Source organism: Triticum dicoccoides, chromosome 3A (assembly GCF_002162155.2).
Source record: "Triticum dicoccoides isolate Atlit2015 ecotype Zavitan chromosome 3A, WEW_v2.0, whole genome shotgun sequence".
NCBI classification, from domain to species: domain Eukaryota; kingdom Viridiplantae; phylum Streptophyta; class Magnoliopsida; order Poales; family Poaceae; genus Triticum; species Triticum dicoccoides.
Genome location: NC_041384.1, coordinates 69,885,348 through 69,892,761, shown reverse-complemented (window position 1 = coordinate 69,892,761; position 7,414 = coordinate 69,885,348).

Genomic DNA, 7,414 nt, shown 5'->3' with positions numbered 1-7,414 from the left:
CGAGTGGGGAGCAATCCTCCCACTCGGGGGCTTAGCTGCAGTCCAGTACTCGCCTAAGTTTGTAAAATCCTATCGAGTGGTGACTGATCCTCCCACTCGGAGGCTTAGCTGCAGTCCAGTACTCGCCTAAGTTTGTAAAATCCTATCGAGTGGTGAGCAATCCTCCCACTCGGGGGCTTAGTTGCAGTCCGGTACTCGCCTAAGTTTGTAAAATCCTACCGAGTGGTGAGCAATCCTCCCACTCAGAGGCTTAGCTGCAGTCCAGTACTCGCCTAAGTTTGTAAAAACCTACCGAGTGGTGAGCCGTCCTTCTCCTTTGGAACTGCGCCACAAATACAATGTGTGCTCCATCCTTGTCCGCAAGGACGACGAGGCGCAGGTCGACTGCAACCTCCTCCTTCGAGCTACGCCACAAATACAATGTGTGTTCCATCCTTGTCCGCAAGGACGACGAGGCGTAGGTCGACTGCAACCTTCTCCTTCGAGCTACGCCACAAATACAACGTGTGCTCCATCTTTGTCCGCAAGGACGACAAGGCGTAGTTCGATTGAAGTCTCCATTTCAAGGCTGCATCTCAAACATGAAGGTCACTCCAAATAGGGAACATATTCCAAAAGCAATCACAAGCATATTCAAAAGCAGTTCGGATAAATCCTAAAGTTCCAAGCGACAAATCAAAAGTATTCGAGCATCAAGCCCAAAGGAGTTTAATGGTTACAGCAACCACTCGGCATTCCAAGGCAAATTTAAGACAGGTTTATATCTCATAGTTCGTTCACTCGGCTGGAGGACGGCTAGCGGGTTCGACGAATTCGTCCAAGTCAATTCCATCTGCGATCTAAGTAGCAGCAGCGATGAAAGTCTCCATAAAGGACTGGAAGTCGTGCCTTTTGGTGTTGGCGACCTTGATCGCCGCCAGCTTGTCTTCACGAGCTTCCTTGCAGTGGACCCTTACCAAAGACAGCGCCACGTCAGCACCACACCGGGCAGAGGACTTCTTCCATTCTTGCATCCGACCAGGAATCTCATTGAGCCGAGCCATCAGAGATTCGAGGTCATTTTGAAGCGTCGCCCTTGGCCAGAGTGATGAGTCGATCCATGAAACTGCCACCTTCAGACGAGCGAGGTAACTTGTGACACTCGCGACACGAGATTCCAGTCGAAGCACATTCATGGCAGCTTCGTCGCCGACCGGAGAAACGATAGGGTCTAAACCCGTCTCGATCCTTCCAATTTCCTCGTCAAAGTTTTGGCAGAATTCTGCAGTCAAAGAGTTAGTGTGTCGACTGGACAGGATTAACTTGCAAGCAGTAAAGCAGTTGGATTAAAAGGAGTACCTTCCAGCATAAGATAGAGCTTCTTAGCAAGAGTTCTCAGATAGGCTTCCGTGTCATTTCTCTTACGGATCGCGGACTCTAGCTTCTTGTTCAGAGCAATCTTATCCTTCTTCAGACGAATTACCTCCCGGTTGGACTCGTTGAGAATGGACTTCAGCTTGTTCACCTCTCCTTCCAACGCTCCGACCGAAGCTAGCTTCTGGTCCGCAAGAGTAGTCTTATCTTGAGCTTCCTTCTGCGCAGCTGCAAGGTCCGAGTCCTTCTTCTCCAAAGCCAACCTCATTTTCTCTGCAAAAGAAGCAATCAGATCAAACAAGAGAATCGAAGAAATATCTTAAAAGACGATCGACATGAACAGTCGACAGAAAGTTACCTTCCATACCAGCAGCTTCATCTTGAGCTTTCTTCAAATTTTCTTGGCCCAGCTCCAAGTCGAGGTTGAGTTGCCTCTGCTTCTCTTCAAATTCGGCAAACTTAGAAATGAGAGTACAAGATTTCTATAGAAGATAAAAGACATGTCAATCGACAAGATCACTGATTATTTACTTCCAAGTGAATAAAACTTAAAGGTTTGGTCAGACCCCAACCGACTGCCCGTAGTCGACCGCGGTCTCGGGGACTACACCCAGCGGGTGCACTTGGCGTGCCCCCGCTGATTCAGACCCCACTCAACCGGTCCGCCCGGGTCGAGTAAAAAAAAGAAGAACTATTCAGACCACGGCTGACTGCCAGCTGTCGATCGCGGTCTCGGGGACTACACCCAGTGGGTGCACTTGACGTGCCCCCACTGGTTCAGATCCCATTTGACCGGTCCGCCTGGGTCGAGTGGAAGAAAATAAAGTAAAAAGAACTCAGACCCCAGTCGACTGCCCGCAGTCGACTGCGGTCTCGGGGACTACACCCAGTGGGTGCACTTAGCGTGCTCCCACCGGTTCAGATCCCACTTGCCCGGGCCGAGTGGAAGAGCACAATTACCAAAGACAACAAAACACCCAGTGGGTGTACAGATTCGACGCAAACAATAAGAGATTGTATGAAAGAAAATATTTCAGGTAGCATATCCTAATAGAACAAGGTCAGTCGAAAGTCTACTTACCTGGACATTGGCCCGGAGAGCCGCGCTGGCATTGTAAGCAGCCTGGCTGTTCTCGTGCACCGTCTTCATCTATTCCATCATCACGTTAACCTGACGGATGGCTTCCGCAGCCGCGTGCGACTGGCTTTCCGGAACATGGTAGTTGGTGAAGAAGGGGGCAGACGACCCAGGTGCAGCAGCTTGGAGCTCCAAAGCGTGAGGTTGGACGACTGAAGGAAACACCGATACAATCGATGGTGCAGGGCGCTCACTCGACAATGGGACAACGAAAGTTACAGAGGCCCGACCTGCGTCTTCAGATGGCCGGGCGGTTGGTGTTGTCATCGGTCCCTGCTGACATGTCTTGCCAGCTGCTACTTTTTTGTTTTTCTGGGCCTAGGGGCCACATCTTCATCATCATCCAGAAGATCGATGACATTGGGTGGGGCTGCAGAGGAATCAGTCGACCCCAAGTGAATCGCTAGAATTTAATTGACCAAGTAATCAAGAACAAGATCATGAGAGTTTACCTGGGTTGGATGTAACCGCGTCTTTCATTTTCTCGTCTCGGTATTGGTATGAAGAAGTTCCAGATGTAGCAGCACTGCAAATGTCAACATTCAGTCGGTTATGTTCTGTTGCTCGAGTCGACCAAAAGAATGGGTCAGATGATTACCCGGAGATGGTGGGGACGGTCACTTTAATTCTGGTCAAAGCCTTCGGTGGTTTGGAGGAGGTGGCTTTAGATCCTTTCGGCACGGGAGGCGGTGCAATCTTGAGCTGTTTCGATACCTTCTCAGTCGGCGCAGGAGAAGACGTCCAAGGGTGCTTCGAAGGTTGCCCAGTCGGTGCGGCCGCCAGGTCAGGGGTGCTCGCCAGGTCTTGGGCGTGCTTGGATCTCCTCTCTCTGCGAGGAGGGGAGTCGGCCTCCTCGTCATCACTCAAGTCGTCGCTCTCCTCGTCCTCCTCTACATCCGAGTGCCACTCGCCACTCTCGCCCCCGCTCGCCCCTTCCTCGACATCTTGCTCCTGCACTCCATTGGGCATCGAGTACATATCAATAAGAGCCTGAAAAGACAATGAACGAAAGAAATACAGTCGACCGTCAACAAAATGTTACACAGTGAATCAAGGAGATACTTTACAATGCAGAATCATACCTGTTCCGGCTGGCGCGAATGGTCGAATGGAATCACCCTCCTAGACCCCCGGGGATTATCTTTGTTGCTGGTGATTCCTCTCAGCCACTTCTCCACTGTGTCTTCACTAACATCCTCCGGGTGGATCCGAGTGGAGTCCTCGTGTCCCGAGTACATCCACATCGGATGATCACGGGCTTGGAGTGGTTGGATGCGTCGACTGAGAAAGACCTTTAGCAGGTCCATACCAGTCACTCCGTCACGGACAAGTTGGACGACCCGCTCGACCAACACCTTCACCTGCGCCTTCTCTTCCGGGATCACCCTCAAGGAGGAGGGCTTCTCCACTCGAGCCAAAGAAAAGGGGGGAAGTCCAGTCGACTGACCCGGGGTCGGCTGGCCTTTGCAGTAAAACCAGGTCGACTGTCAGCCCCGGACCGAGTTGGGAAGGATCATAGTTGGGAAGGTGCTCTTGTTCCTCATTTGGATTCCAAGGCCCCCACACATCTGTATCACGTGCGTCCTCTCGTCACTCGGGTTAGCCTTTTTGACCGACTGGGAGCGACATGTGAATATGTGCTTGAAGAGACCCCAGTGCGGTCGGCAACCCAAGAAATTTTCACACATTGACACGAAGGCAGCAAGGTATGCGATGGTGTTTGGAGTAAAGTGGTGGAGTTGAGCCCCGAAGAAGTTCAGAAAACCACGAAAGAAAGGGTGGGGAGGCAAAGAAAACCCGCGGTCGACATGAGTGGCGAGGAGAACGCACTCACCCTCCTGCGGCCGCGGCTCGGTCTCGTTCCCCGGGAGCCACGCCGATTCATGGGGGATCAGTCCCCCCTCAACCAGATCGTCGAGGTCGTCTTGGCTGATCGTCGAGCGGATCCAGTCGCCCTAGATCCAGCCCAGCGGCAGGCCGGACCTTGACGAGGATCCACCCCGGCTGGTCCTCTTTCCTTTCGCCTTCACCGTCGCCTTCTTTGCGCGCTCCAACGCCACCATCTTCTCCTTCCCCATGGCAGCGAATCGAGTCCGAGCGGGGCTACGACGCCGAGAGTGGAAGCAGGCGCAGCAGAGAAATCGGAGGAAAAAGAAGGAGAATGAGGGTGCACTGTTCAAAAGCCCGGTCCGGTGCCTTTTATAAGGACACTTCCGAGTGACTCACTTGTAGGCCCGGGCGATCTCATCAAATCCCGCAACAGTCGCGCGCGCGATACGTGGCAAAAAAGGTGGCACGGGGATCGAGGCGACCTGCCTAATCCGTCCCGATTACCGCGGCCTCCCCCGCTCGGCGCGCTTCCCAAAATTCAAATCCCGCGAAATCCGCGGACAACAGAACAACTTATCAGACGGAAGACATCCTCCACATCATCACTCAAAACTTTTCAGTAAAAGTTCATTCGACAAAAACTAAGAATGGATCAAGGCGACTAAAAAAGAAGTTGGTGTCATCACCTCAGTTCACTGATCCAGAACAAGGCATACTCATAGCATGAAAAATGAGTCGAAAGTGTTCTCAACTCCTTCCCCACTCAAACCCTGATCCATTCGGGGGCTAATGATGAAGCTATGTACCTAGGGTAGGGTCATGGATCTGTCCGAGATACCCTCCCCAAGGACATCTCTAAAGGAACTAGGAGCATTCAAAGAAAAATCATCATCCACTCGACCATGAAGCTAGGTTCCACTCGACAGTCTCGAAGACACTCGACCGTATGGACAATCACTCGAGTACCAAAAGATCTAGAGCCACTCCACTCTGCAACGGTTGGTAATTAAGTCATAGCTTTATGGGTCATTATGTATCTTTATGGTAGGCGTTACCAGTAACGTCTCCATCTTTATGCACCTTAAACCCTTTGTAACTGAGGGCGGGAGGGGTCTGGCGAACTCTATATAAGCCACCCCCCTCCTCAGGGACAAGGGTTCGCACCCCCTGTAATACACATGCATATAATCTAGTCGACCGCCTCCGGGCTCTGAGATGTAAGGTTGTTACTTCCTCTGAGAAGGGCCTGAACTCGTAAAACTCGTGTGAACAACTCCTCCATAGCTAGGATCTTTCCTCTACATCCCTACCCCCCATTCTACTGTCAGACTTAGAACCACGACAGTTACCTCATTCAGAGAATGATAATCGACACACATCCTCATGGTCCCACCCTTTTTCTCCACAAACAAAACTGGAGCTCCCCAAGGTGATGAACTTGGGCGAATAAATCCTTGTGCCTGCAGTTCTCTTATCTGCTTCTTCAATTCCTCCAACTCTTGAGGAGGCATTCTATACGGTCTCTTTGCAATAGGTCTAGTGCCCGGTATTAAATCAATAAGAAACTCAATATCTCAATCTGGTGGCATAACTGGCAACTCCTCTGGAAACGCATGTGGATAATCCCTCACAACTGGCACCTCTTCTAAGCTACCCCCTTAAGAGAGTTCACCTGCACCTGATTATGCTTATACTTACATACATATTTGATCCTCTTCCCTCTTGGTGCATTGAGAGTAATAGAGCGACTGGCACAATCAATACGACATTTATATAACTGCAACCGATCCATACCCAAAATAATATCCAGACCTTGTGACTTCAATATAATCAAATCCGTAGGAAACTCATGCTTCCCAATAGACAAAGTCAACTGATGACAACCAACACTTGCTATCATCTCAGCTCCTGGGGAACTCACTCTAATAGGCATACTAAGTGTTTTGGTTGGCAATCCATGTTTATCAACAAATACCCTCGAAATAAATGAATGCGATGCACCAGTATCAAAAAGAACAAGTGCAGGTACTGAATTAATCAAGAACTTACCAATCACTTCATTAGGTTCATTATAGACTTCCTCAACATTAACTTGGTTGACATGACCCTTTTGGAAAGGGTTTGGCTTGCTGACTCCTGAATTCCCATTACCGTTCTTGCTCTCTGGACAAGCATTGGAGTAGTGGCCCATCTACCTACACTTATAGCACTGAACCTGGCTAATATCCCTCCACACAGACATACTCTGGTGGCTCTGGTTATTATTCCCTCCATTACCATTACCATTACCTCTACCATTTCCTTTGTTACTCTTGTTCCCATTGTGATGATGGTGGCCATTATGGTTGTGGCCATTCCCTCCATGATGATTATGCCCATTACCTCCATGGTGATTATGCCCATTACCTCCATTACCATGATATGAAGTGCGTGGCTTCTGTTGTGGTCCTGAATTATACCTGTTATTATTGTTGTACTTCCTCTTGTGATTCTCTATGGCCTGTTGCTTTCCCTCCAGCACAATAGCCTTATCAATCAAATCCCGACAATTCCTAAAAGTGGCCACTGTCAACTGAAGGCTCAACTCATCATTTAGGCCCTCCAAGAATTTCTCCTGCCTAGTTGCATCAATGTTAACACCATTAGGAGCATAGCGTGCAAGATTATTAAATTCTCCACATAAGCATTAACAGTGCGACCTCCCTGGCGCAACCTGCGAAACTCCTTCTTTTTCAGACTCATAGCACCAGCAGACACATGTGCAACATGGAAAGCATCCTGAAACTGTACCCAAGTGATACTAGCAATGGGATAAGTGACCAAGTAGTTGTCCCACCAAGCTGCGGCAGGCCCCTCCAGCAAATGTGAGGCAAACCTCACCCTCTCTGCATCTGTGCATCCAACCGTCTCTGGGTTCCTATTGCCTGCACGGAGCCAATCATCAGCCACAATAGGTTCAGGGGAACTGGAGAACCTCTAAGGATTCAACCTCAAGAACCTGGTAAGCATATCCACAGGTGGCGGTGGCGGCGGATTTTGTTGTTATTGTTATTGTTATTGTTGTTGTTCTGGTTCTGAGTAAGCAACTGGATC